The sequence below is a fragment of the Gopherus evgoodei genome, chromosome 10 (assembly GCF_007399415.2).
Source record: "Gopherus evgoodei ecotype Sinaloan lineage chromosome 10, rGopEvg1_v1.p, whole genome shotgun sequence".
NCBI classification, from domain to species: domain Eukaryota; kingdom Metazoa; phylum Chordata; order Testudines; family Testudinidae; genus Gopherus; species Gopherus evgoodei.
Window position 1 is genome coordinate 37534194 of NC_044331.1, and position 23452 is coordinate 37557645.

Genomic DNA, 23452 nt, shown 5'->3' on the forward strand with positions numbered 1-23452 from the left:
TCCATAATGAAAGTGTTACCAAAACGTCGGCTCTGCCTAGCTGAGAGCCAATGACAGCCAGACAGGGATAAGGAAAGGTTGCTTTATTCTGCAGAAGAAAGGAGAGTTTTGTATCTTGGTACAAAGACTCTACTTCATACAAAAACCAAGAATTTTTTATATACATACACACACACACACAGAGGCTTCGGTCATGTTAGCATTTGATTGGTGGTTAGCAAACCTTGCACTTCTGCAACATGCTCAGCAAAAACCGGCTTGGGACCAGCTTTAACTGCCTCAAGACCAATAAGGGAAGACAATTCAAAAGTTCAGGCTACTGTGTCCATGAGGTGTCCTATTTCCTCTAATGGTTGCCAGCTATTATAAGGCTACTAGCTGTTCGGGAGTTGCTGCTGACTGTTACAAAAGCACAGAGGACCCTGTAGCTAAAGAAGTAAACACAATATAACAAAAATAAACCAACTGAAATCACCTTTAGGGAAAAAGAAAACAGAAGGCTTTAACACACCAGGGAAACACAGTTTGTGCACTTAGATTTGTTTCACAAACCCAGTGTGCAAGGTTCATAACTCCCCAGGCTCCCTGGAATTTTGCCCATCCCTGTTTATGAGAATCCTGTTCTGTGACGTAGTCATTTTTTTTCTGCAGAAGAAATCACCATGTTACTCTATGTACCAGCCATAGAACACCGTATTGTTACCGCTCGTCGTGATCAGAATCCTGGAGCCAGGAGCTTGGCCTTCTCTAGGTAGGGAGGAATCTGGAGTGGGGGTTTTAGATAAGCTGAAAGAGCAAGATTATTTAAAAAAAAAGAAAAGAAAAAAGAAAGAAACAACAGAAATTTCTGAGTCAGCTAATAAAAGCATCTGGTAATCATAAATTATAGCGTGTGCGACGTTCACCCTTGAGCCAGATGCCCATGAGAGACTCTCCAAGCATCTCCAGTGACTTTGGGAAACATTTTCTGAGCAAGAAAATAATGTGTCAAAGTCACTGGGATTTGCTGGGGCACAGCTGGTTGAGTCCTACAGCTCGCAGGGGTGAGTTGGTCGATCCTACTGCTTTGAGAGGGTGAAGGTCTGAAACTTGGCACTAATACACTGGTGAGCAGATCCCACTGTGCCAGGACTGTGAATCTTGACACTAGTGCACAGAGTCCTGACCTGGGCCCAGGGCTGTGGGACTAACCGAGGTCTCTGGATTTTTGGTTTATAAACAAACAAGGATCTCAGCTTCAGCCCTCTTGCCTCTTCCCAGCTGCACCAACTAAATCAAATTTTATTGAACCTGACTATGTTTTAGAGCTAAAGACTCCGGGTTTACAAATAAATATTTAACAACATTTCCTGCTGGTAAGAGAGTTGCTTCTCGAGACCCCGGGCTTGGCACTAAGTGTTCCTGTAGCTAACTGCAAAGCAGCAAAACAAAGGGAAAAGCTTTAATTTGGCAAACACGTCTGTATCTGTTTCCTTCTCTCTCCATCATTCGTTTGCTCTCTCTCTCTCTCTCTCTCTCTCCCGCCTCCGCCTCCTTTTCCATCCAATAGATATATGTAGCCATCTGACAGCTGAAAACAGGCAGCTAGCCAAAAAAGTGTGTTTGGAGTCAGTTAATTGAAGCAGGTGAAGACCACATTGCACCCAACTCCAGACAGAGTAGGCTGAATGTTCCATTTAGGCTGCAGAAAGCCAGTGCTCTACAAACTGGAGCCTTTCAGCAAATTCCCAGCTCCTATTAGCCTGCTCTTCCTCTGCTGACCGCTTCTACTCCAACACCCATTCCCTGGTGTTCCAAAATCCATACGGCATTTATCCCTGCTGCTCTACTAGCCAGCATTCAACAGAATACAGAAGCCCAGGAAAGCCTCCACTGTTCACCCATCTCGCCGTTATATCATCCCATTTTTCTTCCCCTTAGTCTCCCTGCCCGAGCACCTCCCTCCATTATCACCTGGTATCTAACAGTCTGTCACGTAAAAGGAAAATGTAAATAAATTCTAACCTAAAACCCAGAACTCCTCAGCACTGTCTCAATATTGGCAGAGAGACAGGTCCATACCATGGAAAGGGAAAGATTTGGTGAGAAGAAGGGTCATCTTGTGGCTAAGGCACTTGACGGGGGCTCAGGAGACAGGGTTTCTATTTAAAGCTCTGCCAGTGATCTTGGTTAGGTCGTTTCCCCTTCTGTGGCTCAATTTCCCCTCCCAACTTTTGTCTGTCTTGTCTACTAGACTGTGAGCCTCTCTGGGGCACTGACTTTGTGTTTGTACAGTGACTAGCGCAAGAGCCCTGGTCTCCTTTGAAGTTTGTAGGTGCTACTATAATTCAAACAAAAAGTGTCAGTAGCTCAATCTGTAGCAGCAGTCAAAACCCAAACAAATTCTTTAATGAATGGGATAGCAAATAGAACACACTCTAGAAATCAATGGGAACCCAATCAGTATGTTGAGTTCTGATTAGCTCGAATACAAAAGATACAGAGAGATTTAGAAAACAGCAATACAAAAAAATTCAGAGGCATGAAATGGTTCTGCACAAAAAGCTCAGGAGTTTTTACTTTACAAAGGAGATAAATCAGAGAGAACACAACAAAGATACACAAAATAATGAATGGTGCAAAGAAAGTTAACAATAAGAAGAGATAGCAACACTCATGCTTCTGGCTGTAAGCCAACCACTAACTGCATGGGGTGGAAAGACACTTCCCCCAGGGGCATGTTCTTGCATAATTGTCAATTATGGATTTTTTGCACAATCTTCTGATGTATCTGGTTTTGGCAACTGTAAGAAACAGGATACTGGGCTAGATGGACCAGTGATCTGATCTGGTATGGTAATAGCTATTGTGAGGCTGCCATCTTGGCTGCAATCTCAAGGACTGAACCAGGGACCTCCAGAGCTACAAGCATGAGCTGCTACAGCTTCTGCTAAAGTGCCCTTCTGACGAGTAGGCACATGCACCGAGTGGCTGTTGCCATAAAACATCAAGGGGATGTATTTAAGATGCCAATCCCCTTCTGGCATATGCAGTAAGAAGCTGTATCTGCTAAATGGCATGGGTCAGCACAGCTCTATCTAGCTTCTCCTGACTGCCAAACTACTACTTCCCTACCTGTTGCAAGACTGCTATGGAAACACAACCCGATTCCAGTTTGCCTAGCTCCTTCCATACAGATATTCTCCCTAAAATACTTGACTGAATTAAACAACACAGGTTTCAGAGTAGCAGCCGTGTTAGTCTGTATGCGCAAAAAGAACAGGAGTATTTGCGCAATCTTAAAGACTAACCAATTTATTTCAGCATGAGCTTTCGTGGGCTACAGCTCACTTCTTCGGATGCATAGAATGGAACACACAGACAGGAGATATTTGTACATACAGAGAACATGAAAAGGTGGAAGCATGCATACCTACTGGAAAAGTCCAATCAATTGAGATGAGCTATCGTCAGCAGGAGAAAAAAAAACACTTTTGAAGTGATAATTAAGATGACCCATAGAAGGTGTGAGGAGAACTTAACATAGGGAAAGAGATTCAATTAGTGTAACGACCCAACCATTCCCAGTCTCTGTTTAGGCTGAGTTAATTGTATCTAATTTGCATATTAATTTGAGTTCAGCAGTCTCTCTTTGGAGTCTGTTTTTGAAGTTTTTTTGTTGCAAAATTGCCACCTTCAAGTCTGTCACTGAGTGGTTAGAGAGGTTGAAGTGTTCTCCCACTAGTTTTTGAATGTTATGATTACTGATGTCAGATTTGTGTCCATTTATTCTTTTGCGTAGAGACTGTCCGGTTTGGCCAATGTACATGGCAGAAGGGCATTGCTGGCACATGATGGCATATATCACGTTGGTAGATGTGCAAGTGAACGAGCCCCTGATGGCGTGGCTGATGTGATTAGGTCCTATGATGGTGTCACTTGAATAGATATGTGGACAGAGTTGGCATCGGGCTTTGTTGCAAGGATAGGTTCCTGGGTTAGTGTTTATGTTGTATGGTGTGCAGTTGCTGGTGCGTATTTGCTTCAGGTTGGGAGGCTGTCTATAAGCGAGGACTGGCCTGTCTCCCAAGATCTGTGAGAGTGAGGGATCATCTTTAAGGATATGTTGTAGATCTTTGATGATGCGCTGGAGAGGTTTTAGTTGGGGGTTGTAGGTGATGGCTAGTGGCGTTCTGTTATTTTCTTTGTTGGGTCTGTCCTGTAGTAGGTGGCTTCTGGGTACCCTTCTGGCTCTGTCAATCTGTTTTTTCACTTCAGCAGGTGGGTATTGTAGTTTTAAGAAGGCTTGATAGAGATCTTGTAGGTGTTTATCTCTGTCTGAGGGATTGGGGCAAACTCAGCTGTATCTTAGAGCTTGGCTGTAGACAATGGATCATGTGGTGTGTCCTGGATGAAAGCTGGAGGCATGTAGGTAAGTATAGCAGTCAGTGGGTTTCCGGTATAGGGTGGTGTTTATGTGACCATCGCTTATTAACACAGTAGTGTCTAGGAAATGGACTGCTTGTGTGGATTGATCTAGGCTGAGGCTGATGGTGGGATGGAAATTGTTAAAATCACAGTGGAATTCCTTGAAGGCTTCTTTTCCATGAATCCAGATGATGAAAATGTCATCAATGTAGCGCAAGTAGAATAGGGGCATTAGGGAACGAGAGCTAAGGAAGCGTTGTTCTAAGTCAGCCATAAAGATGTTGGCATACTGTGGGGCCATGCGGGTACCCATAGCAGTGCCACTGACTTGAAGATATATATTGTCCCCAAATGTGAAATAGTTGTGGGTGAGGACAAAGTCACAAAGTTCAGCCACCAGGTTAGCCGTGATATTATCGGGGATACTATTCCTGATGGCTTGTAGTCCATCTTTGTGTGGAATGTTGGTGTAGAGGTCTTCCACATCCATAGTGGCCAGGTCTGTAGCTGGTGCAAATCAAGGTTTCTCCATGAAAGTCAAGGGAGCTATGTTGCTTTACATCTGCAGAGGATCTGGCCCAGTGTGTGAAGGGATGGGCAGGGGGCCAGTGCTAGATGAGTGATGCAGGCAGGGAAGGTAGTACAAAGGGTCAATTGCTTTGTAATGGGTAGGAGCCAGCCCAAAAGAGGGGTTTTAAAACAAGGAGGGCAAAGAGCCAATCATCTGTCAAGTGGGGCATCAGGATCACGGCTCCATGAAGGAGCCTGCTCGGTGGAAAACTCTCTCTCACATGCATGACATTGAAGCCGCTTAACCTCAGTGTGTTTTTTCGGCCCCACTCTGCACAGAGCCTGGGTCTGTGTGTTTTTAAATTTACATTCCGGTGCAAGAGGCATGCTCTCTTCTTAGATCCCTTCTCCCTCCCTCAGTGAGATCGTCTCTCTTGCTGCTCACGCTTCAGTGACCCACCAGCAAAGAAAACATCCTGACAAGCGATCAATAAGTAATTGTGAAGGCAGCTCTGCCCACCTCTGGGGTGAGATGGTGAGAGAGAAATGAGACTTTTATGGCATGTGAAAAGGGTGCAATGGGCAGTGAGCCACCCACCCCATCATCCCAAGGTCCAGGAGAGCAAAAGCTCAGTTCAGCATCACGTATCCCTGGCTCCCACAGAAGCTAGCGTCATTTGTTAGGTCAGTATTTTCTGCATTGGGCAATGGTTTGGAGAACAGGATTTTTCTGTTTGCAAAGGCAAAGAACAGGAGAGCTCCATTCAGTTGTGGAATAATCTCCCAAGAGAAGCGGTGGAAGCTCCATCACTTGAGACATTCAAAATTAAGTTAGACAAAGCACTGGAGAACGATCTACTGTATGGGAAAATCCTCCATTGGCCAGGCACATGTTCCAGTAAGCAGACTGGGTCTTTTCCTTCTTTAACTCCTCAGACTCCACCCACTCCTCTGAGCCTATTAAGTTCCTGACTCTCTGGAAATAAGGACTGGGCCACTGGAAATCTTAGTAGATTGCTTGAAGGGATGCTTGCTCAATGGGCAGATGAGAACTGAGAGAGTCGTGAACAAGATTTGATAGCCCCAAGAATAAACTCTAATATAGCATGGGGATGTTTCCCTCCCCATTCCACTTCTAGCTGCCAAAGGAGGCAGGAAAACGCTGCAGTGAGAGAGAGGTTTATCAAAGGAGATGCCTCTGGTCTATGCAACCCCAGAATATTGTCAGATAAATGCCCAAAGCCAGCCAGTGACAAATCTTTAGATGAAACCTTCTCTAATGCAACCAATGCAAACAGGTCTTCTTGGAAGAGCACAGTCCCCAGCCACCAGAACTGAGTTTATTGTCACCTTCATGCTACTATAAAAGATAACTATCTTCTGTTCATGGCACAATGTGCCTGTCATGGAAAACCAGCTCTCTGCTCTACCTGCACTGCACATCTCCCATCATACACTGCAGGGAGGACTAGTTGCCTACATGAGTATTTGTTGGGTGCAACAAAATCTCTCTCTCTCACTCTAGGTTCTGTGGAAGTGGCTGGTATAATGCACACTTGCTCTGCTGTGCTCTCAGTGTGACCCAGGTTGGAGACCCAGCCTACAGCCCTCATCTTTCCACCAATGTAGACTCACAGGGGTAAAGGAATACTGCTCTTCAGGGGTAAAAGGTGGGGCTGTGGATTCCTCCCCCGAGGACAGGGCTGTGCATTCCTCTCTTCCCCTCATAGACGGCAGGCAGCCACTGTGCATGTAAAGCGCCAGAAGGAGCAAGCTAGAGGGAGAAACTAGGGCACAAACTGGACCAAAATGAGGAGATGGGCAAAATCTCAAACCCTGATGTCCCCACAAATAGATTTCCATGCAACAGTCTTTAGGATAGAGCAGAAAGACCATCCTTAGCCAGAAAGAAGGAATCTCAGGTCCAGCTGATTTCCAAAGCACATCCTTAAAGGCCTCTTACCACCAATTGCAGAAATGGTATGTGGCCAGCAGCACCAGCACAGAGAGAATAAAACAGTGAGGGCCAAATTTAATGGCGGGTGTAAGTTGGTGTCACATTTGCCAGTTCCCACAGTGTGTATGTTCCATTAGCTCAGTTTACCATGCACTTACCAAACTGTAAGGTACACCCGCACCCCTTACACACCTCCCAGTCACTGGAATGGCAGCAGATTCACCCCTGCGTAACTAAGAACGGAATTGGCCCCCTGAACCTTCAGTTGGGCATTGTAGTCATTGGAGACTTCCCAGTTTACACCAGCTGAGGATCTGACCCACATACTCCCTTACACATCCTGGCTAGGGAAGTGGTGGGTCAGATGGCGTCAAAGTCAGTGCAAGGTGTCACTTACGGTGCACCCTGAATTCACTCTGCTATTTTAAACCTTGCTCTGCCTTCTCTCTCTCACCCTCTGTAGCCCACACACTCTCCATCTTGCTTTTTTCTGGATTATTTTCCCTGCTGGTAATTCTGGTTGATCAGAGGAATAATTTAACCTGTGGGCGCAGAGAGCCCAAACCACCACTCCCCCCAACCCCACCATGTGTGCCTTCCATTTCCCTAAGCCTGGAAGGCCCCATCAGCTGTCTCTGAAGGAGGAGAAGAGCAAGAGGAATGGAGAGTTCTCCATTTGGATCCTGATTTATTACCCATCAGGCCACTTGATGCCCAGGCTTCCTGAGCATTCTGGCACTGTGACTGGAGGGTATTGCAATTTTCAATAAAGCACAAGTCCATTACTCTGGTCTGAATGAGAGAGAGCCTCAAACCCAATGGAAATGCTCACTTTGAGCTGGTCTATGTGCCTGACAGTTAAACTGAGTGCTGAAGGCACCAGCCAATGGGAGCCAAGCAGGTGTTAGCTCCATAGCACCTGGAGGACAGGTGCAGCAATGGCATAAGTGATGCAAATGACCCGACTCTGCCCCATCAACGTGCCTGAACTCTGACATGCCAGGGTGACTGCCAAGTGTGAAGTGGCATTTCACATGTCGCTACCAAGCTCTTTGCCTGTCAGAGGAGACATATCGATATCTGCTACTCATGTGGCCCCAACACTGTGGGATCTGACCACCTCACAAGCACTGATGAACTGATCCTCCCAACACCCCGGGAGGTACCATTATCCCCATGTTACACATGGGTGACTCAGGCATGGGAAGGTCTAATTGTAAACAAGTGTGTAGCCTTGGAGTTCCAATGGAACCACGCACGTGGGCAATGTTAAGCACGTGCTGAAGGGCTTTGCTGAAGTGAGGCCTACGGACTCACCCAAGGTTACGCAGTGTCAGCGGCAGAGCCAGGAACTGAACCTCTGTCTCTGGAGTCCCAGTCCAGTGGATTGACTAATATATGCTGGCTAACATAGATATCTATTAATAATATGTATTCTCTGCACCATATAGGTACTGGCATGCATTAAGCACTCGTGACATTAAGCACAAATACTGTAACAGTGATATGGCCTCAGTTGGCCTACACCATAACCCTGTTCACTTATGCTAAGTATCGAAAACTCCTGGCATTTGCTGAAGTAACCGTTTGGCATAAGCAGGGAGGAAATGTGTCAAAATCAAGATACATTTGTTTTGTGTCTTACTACAAACTAGGAAGTACCTTCACAGAGGTTGGACTAGATGACCTGAGGTCCCTTCCAACCTTAAGACTCTATGATATACCTGCACCTGCAACACTAGTATCCAAACCAAAGATAAGAAAGGAACAGAACAAGTCAGGGAACCGGGATAAACAGGGGTTGGATTTTAGTGATATGTAAAGAGATCGATGTGTAACTTGTAAAATCATCATATAAATAATACCAGCAGAAATGTGTAACTTGGGAAGCTCCCCATCTGTGTAAGGTGAATGTACCATTGCTGCATGAGGCAGGTGCTCGAGACTGGTATCGTATAGAACCTTTTCCTTGTACTATATTAATAAACCCAACTGAAGCTTATTATTTGGTTTCTTGAGTACAATATATTTCATAATGCACCAAAGTGTGGTCAAGCAATTGACTATACACTTGACCAACAAGTGTATTCACCACAAAGACCATCCTTCCCTCCTCACTGTATGGAAGGCTACCATACCTGGTGGTGGGTTTGTGAGCTGGATGCCTTCCCCTCGGAACTGCACTAAGACCACCGGTCTATTCACGCCAGTCATGAGATAGTAATGAGTTTCTGGCCCTATCACACTGGGCTGGATATTTCCAGCTGTCTCAAGCTGAGACACCATACCTCACCACCGCTCTACTGCGCATCTCTGACAGTCATAAGATAGAGCACAACAGCCTGAGTCTCCAGCAATCAGAGCTGATGTCTCTCACAGTGACATTGGTGCACATGTCCTATATTTAATTTAAGGTTAGAATGTTCCTACTGGCAATGTTTTTGTTCCCACTGCACATTCCCTAAAATAACCTGACAATGAACGTGATGTTATTCTAGTTACATAAAAGGTATGTTCTATCCGTAGGAAGGCAACTACACCATTAAACAGGGATGGGCACAACGGACCAGATGCTCAGCTAGAGTCAACCAGCACAGCTCCACTCACTTCAGAGAAACTATGCTGATGTACACCAGCTAAGGATCTGGCCTGGCATTGTTAAATACACAGGATCATAAGACTTTCTAGTATGTCAGCACTGTGACTACAGAGTATACCCATGAAGATAGGATGACATTAAGATAATTCATCAGCAGTCGACACTGTGCAAAGCCAATGCGATAGCAATGCGTGCTAGGACAGATAGTAATAATACATCAGACTGTCAGAATATTATCCCTGGGATGATGTCATAAAGCCGCAGGATGTCACATGGACAGTATTATTGTATATCACCACACAGAGCGTAGCATGGCCTAGATGCTTAGATCCTGAGATGATGGGTAACTTGGCTCGCTAGCTAGCTAGAGCAGTCTACACAGCCCATGCACAGCATTGGGACGGTGTTGCCAGTGTGGTTTGGTGACAGTGGTGAGCACGCTGTGCCTGCAGTGAGCGTACAGCAGCTCCGTGGTGTTATGTTGTTCTCACGGTGGCTGTGCTTCGATCACACAGTGGCAAGGGCTATATGACGGTGCATTGCTCTAGAGGCAGATCATGCAGCAGTCTCCTAGTGGCAAAGGTTGGTGCCAGGGTGGCTCTCTCATGATGGGCAAGACAGCATGGTGATCTCACTGCCCGAAGGGCACGAGTGTGCAGCAATCTTACAGCGGTGAGAGTCCTGTGACTGCGGCATCCTGCTGCTCCCTCATCAGCTGTGACACTGTGACGTTTTTCCTGTGTTCCACGCTTTCCCCATCTGGGCCCTTGTCACTGGGACATTTCCTCTCTCGCTCTGTGTCCACAGCCATTTGGGACACTGGCCGGCCCTGCCATCATTTCTAGTTGGGACTCCACGGGCCGGAGAGCAGGCAGCGATTTGGAACTTCGGTTCTGAAGGTGACACTGGTGTATTTCAAGAGACAAAAGCCCCAGCCTTGTCTGTCTATCTCATTGCAGGGCTCCTTGCCGCCAGCCTGATCTCTATCTCTCTCCAGGTTATCATCAAGTTTATTTCACATAACAAAAATATTGCCCCAGGAATTTCCAGAGAAGGGGGAGATAAAAATGAATGAAAGAAAGAATGAAAGGACAAAGGAGAGAAAGAGCCTCCTTGCAGCCTTGCTATCTTTGGGCTGTTTTTAAATGTATAATTCTTCTTGCTCCCCCCAATGCTTGTTTGATTTTGCATTATTTATAGCTTGTCTTCAGGCGAGTGTTTGTTGTTATTGTTTCATTCAACAATAAAACAGATTAGATAAAAACAAACTGTGCTGAGCTGGGGCTGGATTGGCTTGTCCTCCAGTCCGTGATGCAATGGACTGAAGGGCTCTGCAGGAATCAGCCGCTTTGCAGGGCTGTCAGGCTTTTCAAACGCACATAGGGTTCTGCACAGACGCCCCATTGTCCTCGCTGACCTAACAAAGAGGAGCCGCATTTCTCCTTAACGATCACCCCCTGCCCCGTTGCAGAAGTGGCTCTCTCTTCTCCTCCCCCCAAATTCTCTGTTGCTGTGTAACCCACACGCCTCCTGGGTGTGGTGTTGTCCCATCTAGTGGCACTGAGACCACAGAGAGAGAGATGAAATGAGTCTGCTCTGCAGCCTTAGCTACCAGCCAGCTGGCTTTTAGCTCATGTGGTAGAGGCTCATGCATTAAGTTCCAGAGATCCCAGGTTCGAGCCCGATGACCGGGGTCTATTGGCATTGCATAAGGTGGGGTAAAATCAATGGGCTTCAATCCAATGGCAATCTTCCCATTGGGCTTAATAGGCATTGGCTCAGACCCTATCAGCCAGATGTTCCAAAGAACTCAGCTCTCATTAGGCACCTAAATAAGTGGCCAGGATTTCAATTGCTCAGCACTTGCAGTGCACGTTGCAGCATTGCCAACTCTCACAATATTTGGTGTTTTGCTCAAAGCACGAGCTCCTGGAGTCACGGGGATACACTCAACCTCTACTTCACTAGAGTAAGTTTCTAGCTATCCTGGTAGCAGAGAGAAGCTGGAAACCCTTGGTGCTAAAGGTTTAAAAGCCAGGAGTGAACCAGAACTCCAAATGTGGGTGTGGTTTATTTGTTTTAAAACTCCCATGATTTTTAAGGCGATCTCCTGAATTTTGGGGCTTGGCTCATGATTCTTGAATGCTCAGCGTTGATGATGCTGATGCTGGGTGCTGAATGCTTCTGAAAATCTGCGCCCAGAGCTCTTGAAAACGCAGTCCCATACATCCGGCTAGCAAAAGCTGTTTGCACGGTGTTGCACAAGGAGTTAGGGACCAGGCTCGATTCCCTGGAGCAGCACTTTAGCATGGCCAGGAAGCTGCTGCATTACAGATGAAATACATGATCATTTTAATGTCTTCAATAATGGCTTAAAACACGTTTGCAGCTTCACTCGGCAGCAGCTCCACCACGGGGTGCCCCTTTCCCCATTCTCCATCCTTCCTCCAACGCTTCAGCAGCCACTCATGCAGCAAGCCTGCAGATGCAGGGAAACAGGAGCCCAGGAGAAGAAGCTCACCTCTGGCCACCCGTAGATTTTTTCTGTAGGCTGAAAGAGGATGATTTCTCCACACCCCAAACAATGATTATCATAACAAAGAGAATGCACCTTAGGCTTTGTGAGAATACATGTAATCACGGGGAAATATTGTGTGTTTAAATTAAAATGGAAATGGAAGGCCAGAGTTTCCATTTCAGTTCAGCTTCTGTATTATTTCATCTGGAAAAGGATAAACAGACTGAGTACAAATCAGTTTAGTGGCAACAAATAACGGCAGCTAAATCCAATGGTTTCTCAGAGCAAGTCATAACACAAAGCCAAAGGGACAGTGGGAGATCCAAGACATAGCAGCAGTACAGAGAAAGAGGAGTTAGGGAGGTGTATGAATAGATAAGGGGCTTGCCCTGTGCAAGACAGACGGGACTCAGATCTGAGCAGCTCAATGGTGTTGCGTTGCTATTCTGCCCTGGCACAGTCAGTTGCTCAGGAAGCCCTTCTCCGAAGCACAAGGAGGCAGTTGGCTACTTTCCCATTTGGTGGGTCCTTCTCCTGCCATCCATGCTCTGTCTCTGGTGCAACCCAAGAGGCAGTGTAAAGATGCTGGCCTGGCGATGTGAACACCAGAATGACACCCCAGCTGAAATTCATCCAGCCCTACTTGGAACAGTGGAGAGGTTCACCACTGAGCGGCCTCTTCTCTCAGTGTGGCTGGCCACAAATAATCAGGTCCAATTCATTCAGGAAGGGAGGACTCAGGCAAGTGTCATCAGTAGAGTTGGGCAGAGGATGGAAATTCTGTTGTGAGAAGGATTTTGAAATTTGGCTTCCTTTCAATTCGGAACAAACCCTGAAAATTTCAAAATCCTCCTTTGAAGGGAAATTGTTTCAGATCCATCAAAATATTTCATTGTGACTTGGACTTTTTACAAAACGTATCTTTCAGTAGAAAACACACTATACTACAAAATGGAAACACCAACATGAAAAGTCTTCAGAACGAAAAATCAAAACATTTCCTTCCAACAACAAGATATTTCAACATTCTTGGAACTATTTTCCCAAAAGAAAAGTCAGCAAAATTGTCGGATTTCGCAAAGTGTTTCAGTTTGGACAGAACTGCATTTTCCAGTAGAAAACAGTTCCACTGAAGTCTTTCTAACCAGCTGTAATCATTGGCCACATCTCCCTACAGCTAATCTATCACAGAGGACAGGTCTATCAATAGCTATTGGCCAGTGTTGTCAGAGACGCAACCCCATGGTCTGGGTGCCCCTAAACATCTGACTACCAGAAGCTGGGACTGGACGACAGGGGATGGATCACTCTATAAATTGCCCTGTTCTGTTTTTTTCCTCTGAAGCACCCGGCACCAGCCACTGTTAGAAGACAGGGTACTGGGCTAGATGAGCCATCGGTTTGACCTAGTATGGCCGTTCTTGTGTTCTTATCTAGGCTCATCCACTCACCAAGCTAGACTCTGTGGCTTACTTGGATTCAAAGGGCTGACCTCTCTTCTCATTGAATATACTCCTGGCTGAAACTGGTCAAGTCTCTTCCAGGCACATTTACCCTATTACAGGGATTTTCAAACTTCATTGAACCGCGGACCCCTTGTGACAGCAAAAATTACTACACAGCCCTAAGAGGTGGCACCGAAGGCTAAGCCTGCCCAAGTCCCACTGCCCCAGGCGAGGGGCCAAAGCTGAACCCCAAGGGCTTCAGCCCAGGCAAAGGGCCTGTAACACTGAGCTCCGTCACCAAGGGCTGAAATCCTCAGACTTCAGCTTCAACACCGGGCAGTGGGTCTTGGGCTTTGGCCCAGGGCAGTGAGGCTTTGGCCCGGGGCCCCAGCAAGTCTAATGCCAGCCCTGGTGACCCCATTAAAATGGGGTTGTGACCCTTTTTGGGGTCCCAACCCACAGTTTGAAAACTGCTGCCCTATTACATAAGGAAACTTCTACCCTCTGCTAATGGCAGCTCCTTTCTTACTTTCAGTTTAGTCCCTCTTGAGTTACTGTTCCCAGTGATTATTTCTTTGGCATGCTCAGCACTACGTGACATCTATAGATAAAGACAACTCCTGTCCCAAAGAACTCAGAGCCAGAGTCTCAGCTGATGTAGCTTCGCTGAAGTAAATGTATCGATTTACCCCAGCTGAGGTTCTTCCGCTCTGACACTCTCCTCCATGCACTGCACTCGTGTAAGAGTGTCTTGCATGGGATGAGGATGCGACAAGACATTGCTGGAACATAAGCAAGGAGCTGCAAAGCTGGGATTAGGATGCTGGCCCTAATTCGTCACTGCCCTGCCGCTTGTGAAAAGGGAGCACAATCCACAAACAAATCAGAATGGGAACACTTTACACTGGTGCCCATGGTGACATGAGGGAAGCTCCTGTAGGGAGAAAGAACTAGGCCCTTACAGGCTGGATTCTTGGACAGTAGCTCCACTGATTGCAATGCTGATTTATACCGAGGATCTGGCTCCAAAAGTTTACAGTCCATGTTCTAACTCATGCTAAGGTGGTGCAAAGGGAACAGAAAGCTGCTGGGGGAGAGGGATAGCTCAGTGGTTTGAGCATTGGTCTGCTAAACTCAGGGTTGTGAGTTCAGTCCTTGAGGGGCCACTTAGGGATTGGGACAAAAATCTGTCTAGGGGCTGGTCCTCCTTTGAGCAGGGGGTTGGACTAGATGACCTCCTGAGGTCCCTTCCAACCCTAATATTCTATGATACATGGGCACCTGGGAGTGACCCTGGGGAAGAGGAATCTCTGGCTGGTGTAGAACATTACCTCCCCATCAACATAGTAGGTGGGATGGGGAGAGAAGGTGGCCAAATCTCAGTATGCTTTGGCAGTTCCCAGCCTGCACACCAGCCCTTTGGGAACTATTATAAGCCAGTTTAGTTTAGAGCAGCCTGGGGGCTACTCTAAGTTACGCGAGGGGCAAGGCTGGCACCAAGGATCAGGGAAGTGCAAAGGTGGGCCTTCTCTGCAGCTTTGCTCAACTGTGAGGATCTAGCTCTACATTCCCACCCCTTCCATTTCTGGAAAGGGCACAGAGATCTTGTCCTCTGTAAGAAAACTGCAGCTCTACAAATGCAGGAGAAGAATTAAAACATCCAACAGGTCAAAGTTACAGCCATGTGGGCCCCTTTTTTGACACTGGCACTGATTATAACGTGTTGCTATGGGCAGAGGTTTAGGTTGAGGGCTGCTGCTTTGGGCATCCCAGGGCTAAGAGCCTCCTGCATGATTTATCTGATTGTTTGCACCAATCCTCCTGCCTCTGTCCAGTCCAGAAAACAATGTCTCAGTTTATTTCAACAGCCCTCCAGGTAGACCCCAGCCATCCTGTGCTCCTCAAGCACACCCCCTTGCTCATCTCTTATTGTCTAATGACTACAAGGCTAATTTTCTTAACCTGGCCATGTGACTCTAACCTTGAGATCCTTCATCCTCCTGTGTCTTTCCCAAGCCTTCAGTAGGCTTCCTCTTGTACGCTGCCCACAGTGCACTAGGTGTCCTCTTGATGGCCTTGTACAAAAAGCTGGAATGAGTCTTTGATTTGTTCTGCTCCTCTATTAATACACCCAGCATTCTGTTTGCTTTGTTAAGTGCCGCCAGGCACTGAGCTGATGGTGTTTTAAGTTGCTCTCATCCATAGCCCTGGTTCCTTTTCTTCATCGGCCTCTAGCAGTATGTATTCATTTAAGGCATAGTGATGGCTGGCATTTTTTGATCTAATCCTCGCTATTTCTTATTTCTCAATGTTCAACTACATGGGCCTCTTGTCAGCTGATACTAGGGAAAGAAACAAACTGCTGGCCACATAGACAGCACCACTCGGTTTCAAAACAAAAACACTGTACACAACAATTTCAGTGTTTTCCTGAAATACTTAATCAACCACAGGCCAAATCTGAAGGGCCTTATTTGGGTACATTTCCATTAGACGCCCTAAGAGTTCTCCCAGAGTGAGGCTCAGGAGATACGCAGTACGGAGCTCAGATTCTGGCCCTAAATGGATAGAGCGTTCATTTGATTCCCACTTGCAATGCAAACTCCTGAAATAGAGCAGCTCTTTAAATGCACACAACACTAAACAACACTTTAGGACAGGAAGTGAAGAAAACTGTATTCAGATGAAATTGGCAATAGGCAGAATGGAATTGCCCAAGCTGGCATCTGACCAGGGTACAGTTCAAGGATTAATACCCCCTATTCTTGCAGAAACAATGTCATGAGGCCAGGACCTCAGCTGTGCATCTCATCTGGAAGATGGCATCTCCAGAGATACGGTACCCCCTACTGCCATGCAGGGTGTCAGCTCAGGGCTGACTCACAGGGAAGAGTGCCAGCTGCTGAGCCATGTGTGCCACTCACTGCCTGTAGCACCCTGGGGGGGAAGATTCTCCATAACCCTGTACCTTGTGCAGTCATTTACACTTGTGCAAAATGGGTGTAAAACCCTACCACTAGGGGGAGGAAGTGGGGGATTCTGATGGGGTGCCAGAATTGGCAATGGTGACGAAGGGCACAGGACAATTGAGCCCATGGGTTTTCCTGTACACCCAAGCTCTAGACAGCCTGGACTCTGCTTACTTGGTGAGACCTGATTGTATCCCACCTGTAATGGCACAGCTGCCAGCTGCTGGGGATCCCAGTGGATGCTCCCCCAGCCGGAGTGGGGGTGGCAGCATCTAGGAAGGAAGGCTGCCCTTAGGCAGCTGTCAGGGAATCAAGGAGTGCTAGCTACTAGCAGATAAACGCAGGGCACTCAAGTCACACCGTCCTCAAAGGGAGATGCCATTGGAGAAGTGCATTCCGGATCGGAACAGCAGGGGAAACCAGTGCGATTCCTAGTGCTAATAAACCATGGGTTGGGTTGGGGCTACTAGCCCAGAGGGACCCCTTCCAACATTTGTTTCACATGAGATCCTGTCTCTTTGGCTCTCTCACACTGCAGGAAATGGATAGTCCACACTCTTAGTAGCATGTTCTTTCTCATTGACAAGGAGGAGAAAGGAAAAGACAGGTTCAGAGTGTCAAAGAAGAGGAGGGTTTATTGAAGCACTGCAGAGAGTCATTGCCCTTGGGAGGCAGTCTCCCTGTAAGGCACTCAGCCTTTCCCAGTCACCTCCAGCTTGTCTCCAAGGTCTGAATTATTAGTTGCTTCCCATTTCACGCAAGAAATCTTGAATCTAAACAATGAGCCGAATGAACAGATCACGCCCAATCTTTCTGCCTTGTCTTCCTGCGAGAATTCCCCATCAGAGACCAATCCAATTAAGGTGCTGGTTATGAAATTAACCATAATTACAAGAGAGAGATTTAATGTTTTGCATTCTGATGAAGAAACAGAATGGCAACAATAATAATCAAAAAGATTTTGCCCTTTTGAGATAACACAGAGCAATGTAGGAGAGGGAGAGAGAAGGAGGTGAATAGTAAAAGCCTGATAGACAGGACCAAGGGGAAGAGAGAGAAGCAAAGGGTTTGAGACATAGAGGGAAATGAAGGAGGAAAACGACAGCAGTGGAATGGCAGAGAAAGGAGGGGAAAGGTGCAGAGATAGAGATTAAGAGAATGGGAGCGGGGAGGGCGATCAGAAAGAGGTGGGAGGGGAGATGTACAAATCTCCGTAGCAAAGGTGTGGAGCTTAACAGTGCCCTGCATTTCAAGGGGATATTTATAATGATTGAGTCCCGTTTAGACCCCTTCAGGCTAGGAAACCCCAGCACAGAGGGAAACTGCTGGCTGACAGGCTGGGCGGAGGATCCTGAGAGTAATGGAGAGACAGGAGATCAGTTAAAGGAGCATGGAGCTGAGGTAGTTAAGGGCACATAGGCATGAGCATATAGGAACCAAGCAGTCATCTAACTAGCCTGGCCTGCTGTCCCTGACAACCACTTGCCTTACATACTTCAGAGGAAGGGGTTTTAGCCAGACATTTTTCTGGCCTCCCAAGCTGTTGGACAGGAGTGCCACACACACACAATGAACTCACCCTCAGTGCAGTAGGGGAGCATCACTCTCCATGTTTTACAGACGGGGAGCTGAGGCAGAGAGAGTAAGGCACTTGCCCTAGCTCATACAGGCAGACAGCGGCACAGACAGAAACTGAACCCAGATTTCCTGACTTGCAGGCCAGACCCCAAGATCATCATTCTTCACTGCAAGCTTTACCACACACAGGGCTAACCAGGCAACAGGTTGCTTGTCCTGACACCCTGATCATGAGACTTGTACCTGCCGCCACACTAGCTAGGCTCTCTCTTCCTTGTTCAGATGAAGGCTACAATTTGCTATGATTAAGGGCACGTGATAATTTCAGTAATAAGCCCGTTTTTAATATGCGCATAACTTTCCAAAACATTCCCATTTGGGGCTGAAATTCACCAATTCTGCCTCAAGCGAATACTTTCCTGAGAGCTTGTGAAAATCCTTTCAGCTGGTGTTGAGACGAGCGAAGGAGGGAATCATTCACTTTCCCTATTTTTTAAAGGGCTCTTACACTTTCTCCTACATGGCTACAGCATATGAGTTAACCCTCACTGAAGACTAGCGCCTTTGCAAGAATTGACTTGGATATCACAAGACCATGTAGAAACTACACACTGAGCATCCTATTTTATTCTATTCTAGTACTGCCATCGTCACCACAGCACCGGAGTGCCTGCCCAGAGTGCATTAAGTAATGTGCCCAACATCTGTCACATGCAGTTCATTTTCTGTCTCATTCTCTCCCATGCAAGGGTTGCACATTAGCCATAATTCTCATGCACAATATCTCCTGGACTTCCAGCATGGAATGCACCACCCAGCTACCCCTTACCAAGGAGTTGTGGGTTCCTGCTACTGGCAGCCTCTCTATTTTCTGTATTATTCTCTGCCCTCTAGTGAATCTTATTCATTTTTAAACCACTGCTGTGCACTGAGCAGACATCTTCTTAAGCCACCCCCCACAACTCCTCCTCCCACCCCAAAAGCTTATAGTCCTTAAATGGGCCCTTCCAATGTGCATTACCTGGCACTTGTGTGCATTGAGTTCATCGGCCATTGCATTGCCCACTCTCCTACACGTACTAATCCTGTCTATTACAGCCTAGGGACCAACCAACATTGCAGCTGCCTTACACCAAGTGCTGTACAAACATAGAGTGGTAGATAGTCTCTGTCCCAAAGAGTTTACAATCTAAATAGACAGGACAGACACAGGGTAGGGGAAAAGGATAGAAACAGGCATGCAGAGTGATCTATGTGATTGCAGCAAATGACATGCTCATTCCGACTCCCTGCACCCCCAATTTCGACAAATCCTTCAGGAGTTTGTCATGATGCTCCCTGTAGTCTGGTCTAATCTCAGTAAACTATGTTAATTAGCATATTCAGTAATTTGAGTCCCAGCACTGATGTCAGGGTTCCCAAATTATTCATTCACTCTTGACCTTGGCGTCCTTTCTTTTCTTATGGCAAGACTTTCTCTTTCACTCTTGGATTGCCAAGTTTCCTCAACACCTTCTCTTGTGGGACTTTAATAATAAAACCATCTGAAAGTCTAAAGAAATGATAGTCACCTGCTTTATTTTTGCTAAGAGTTTAACTCCCTCAATGCATTCTAATAGGTTAGAGAGCATGCTTTGCCCTTACCATAGCTGTGCTAGTTTGCCCCTATGACAGCTGAGATTTTCAAAGCAGACCAGAGAATTTAGACACACATCTGCTATTGAAATGAATGAAAGGCAGGCATCTCAATCCCCTAGGTCGCTTTGAAAATCGCAACCCACATGCATATTTATTTCCAATGACATATCTATCTTTTTTTGCAGCCAGTTTTCCTAGTAATGAAGTAAGGCTGGGCTGATAATTCCTGGGGTGAACCTTACCACTTCTTCCAAAGATGGCAAAGACACCCATCACCCGCTTATCCTCTGTCTGGTTTAAAATGCCTTATGCCTCTTGGTTAGTGGTCAACTGTAAGGGCTAGCGTTCTCCGCTGGATGTCAGGACTCTGGAGATGAATTCTGGGATTGGGAGGGATGGAGGAGGAGGAGTAGTCAGCCATGGCATGGGACATATGTGCAAATGGAAGGAGAAGTAAAAAACAAACCCAGCCACCTCCATGAAGCCATAAGGGAGACTTCAATGTGGGGCAAGAAGCTGGGTCTGTGACTCATGAAATATCAGGTGGTTTTGCTTTGCGCCTTTACCAGAGCAGCAGTTATAGCTTTGCAGCCCCCTTCTCCCTTTCACCCAACCCTCCCATCCAGCCCAGGTAACACCCCCATCCAGCCCTCACCCCAGTGCAGGTAGCCACTTCACAGTCCAGTAGACCCCTGTCCAAGCTGTGAGTAACCCTTTATAGATGCATTCTTCCAGGCTCCTGGAGACATCTCCCTTCACCCAGCCCAGGTGACAACCTCCTTCACCCATCTCTACCCCAGTGCAGGCAGCCCCCTTATAGAGCCTCTCTTCCAGCTGTAGTTTACCCCTTTTTCTGTCTCCCTATTTATCAGCATAATAGAGTGACTGGGCCAAGTTTTCTCCCAATGCAGTTCCTTTGATTTCATTGGAGCATTGTCCATTGGCACCAGCAGATAATTTGGCGCACTGGCTTTATGAATGGTCTATGCGGTCACATTGAAAATCCAGCCCAGATTAATAGCAAACAAAAGCTGTGGCTCCCAGATGGCTACCCAGCAGCACAGGGTCTCAGCCCGTTCCTGAAGGACAGGTCTCCATATCAGTATGGGTGCTAATTGGCAGCAGATTCTGGGCAAGGCCCTAGAGACATGAATGGGCCCTGCATACGCTCTCAAGTTGGTCCCTTCAGGACTGAGGCTCATTGGGGTGGGCAGCATGGGGGATGCTTGCACTGTTGCTCCCCTTTCAATGGGTAAACAAAGGGCTGCAGTCTCCAGGTCTGTCAGTCCTTGCTGCCCCTTCCACTGGCGCTGGAAACGTCTCTGAGCAGACGCATGACGGGACAGTCTCTGGGAAACCACTCTGTGTTGTTGTTGTAACAAGGTGTTCTCAGGGCCATACCCACCCTCAGCAGGGCAGGGTGGAGGGGGGCTATTGGCCATCAGTGGATGGTTCCTTGATGCTGGACGGTATCTCTCAGTCTGGGGCATTTCCCTAGCTCCCATCATGGTCAATCACCCCCCAGCAGAGCCCATAATAGCTGGACCTGTGTTGGAGCACAGAGAGGGGAAAGGTCTGGGCCCTTTGCCTGCTCCCTGTACCCCCCGTCTTAGCTCTGACTCCTTTCTGGGCCAGCTGACCTGACCTGCGCTTCCATCCTGCTGTTGTCAGTGATGAATGATGCTTGGCACTGCCTGCCTGTGCTAAAGAGGAGACGGGGCCTTTCATGGCGTTTATTAGCATTTATTCGATTACAGGGTCAAGCAGACAATTAATGGCACCTGTCCGGTTACATCCATTGCTATGCAGTCCGTCTAACTAGAGCCATTCCCTGCTTGCAACACTTCCTGAGCACAGGGGTGATGGTCACGCTGCTCCGACATGAGCCCAATCCATCACCATGTCACCTTCCGGGGCAAGCTGATCTCTGCCTCTCCCCACTAGCACCGGTCAGGAAGGGGGGCAACGTTCTTGTAACAGGTTAAAGGTCCCCCCTCCCAGTTGTGTTGTTTCTCTCTGATGATCCATAAGCTGTATGATGGGTTAACAGTGACTGCGATTAACTGAGATAATAACTAGGGGGTCAGGCACTTTCATTTTCTCTACTTCCAGCTCCCGAGCCTTTAAGGACAACTTCCCTGTCTCACCCCTGAGATCTGCTCTCCAGGAGGGATGCTGGTCCCTCCAGTCTGCACTATTCACTAGCACCATCTCCCCTGCAGCCAGCACCTAGCCAGGGGCTCCCTGCTCTGCCCTATTTACCCTCTATCAATAGAATGCCCCAGACCTGTCTGCAAAAGCATATGGACCTTCCGCTGCTGGAAAACAACCGCTCAGCGGGAGCCAGAGCGAAAGTGCAAGGCTTGCTCCTTGCAGCCTCCTTGACAGGTGACAAATGCAGGACAAATGGAGAGGGAGAAGAGACAAAAATAACCAGGACAGTGGGAGGACCCAGAGAGAGAGAGCCAGGGGGTGGGGCTGGGTGAAGAGAGAAAATGAGAGAGGACCCAGTCCTCAGCTGATGTAAACCAACATAGATCTTCCATTGACTTCAGCGGACCAATGCTGATTTACACCAGCTGAGAAGCTGGCCTAGTGCATGGAGAGCAGAGAGCAGCAGAGACAACATGATGGGAAGAGAGAGATAAGGGAGGGGAAGGGAGGAATTGGGGGTGGGGGGGGCAGAGAAGATGGTAGATCCAGAGAGAGAGAGATTGATGGGAGTGAAAAGAATGGACAGCTGGAAAGAAAGAAAAAGCATCCCTGAGGAGCACACGTGCCTCTCTGGCACCGGGAGCTCTTGGCTCATATTCAGGAGTTCAGGGAGGGTGCAGTTGGGGATTCCTGTTTCCCACACCCCGACCAGCATTAAGGGCACTCACACATTTAGCTAGCGTCCTTAATCTGCCACAAACCCACTGCAGTCCAAGGGCCCTCAGCCCATCTGTTGTTCACGTGCAACTTGGGGAGTTGTGTGTGCTTGACTGAGGAGATAAACTGCCACCAGGAGGCTTGCTTGTTTGAGGCTGATCATGGGTTTTTTGTTTTTTTTGGTTAGTGTGCATTCTTAGAGAGCACCCAACCATGTCCAGTCCAGTCAGGGCATGTCCATGCAGACACCCCACCCCACATCCCCACACATACATGGCCCCCCTCCCATATCTACCATCACCTTCCACACAGCAAGGCCCCAAATGCGGGTATCAGGCCACCATCTCTCCTGCTACCTCTCTGTACGCTCAATAGTGACGCAAACCACCAAGGCCTCCCTCCCTAGTGCTCGTCGTCAGTGGTGTTACTGGTTGACAGAGCCACCGTGAAACTGATCCTTATCTCCCTAGCCTGTGGGTACCACCTGCCCTTTCCAGTCCCCGATAGAAACCTCTCCCAGCTATTATACAATCAAAGGTACTATGGTCTGAGAAAAGATATGCAATCTCCAACTCCAGGCATGAAGGAGATGGTGTGAGAATTAGAGCAACTTGATTCAGAGAGAATAAGAATGGAACCAAATCTTTGCTCAGGACTCAAACAAACCCTTGGGGGTTCCTTTAATTCTCCATCTTCTCCCACTGGCCATGTTTCCTTTGTGAGGGTGACTCAGAGCACCTCCTGGCTCACTTTTTGACTTTAAGTACCAAAATACCAAGAGAAAGGCTCATCTCAGAGTGTCTCTCTCCTTACCTGATGGAGTAATAGAGGAGAATAATCAAGGGGATGGATATATATTACATACATACATTACAGAAGCATTAAGACTGCAAAGGCAACACTCAAAAGTTCAGAAATCCCCTAGTTAAGGTTGCCTGTGCATCCCTAAGTCAGCCCCCT

At 47.4% G+C, this 23452-nt stretch overlaps 1 protein-coding gene across 7 annotated transcripts in view; it reads right to left on the reverse strand.

Annotated features, from left to right (window-relative positions):
- Nucleotides 1-23452, reverse strand: part of LINGO1 (leucine rich repeat and Ig domain containing 1) — a 494269-nt gene that overhangs the window by 11802 nt on the left and 459015 nt on the right. The gene's annotated exons all lie outside the window — the stretch shown is intronic.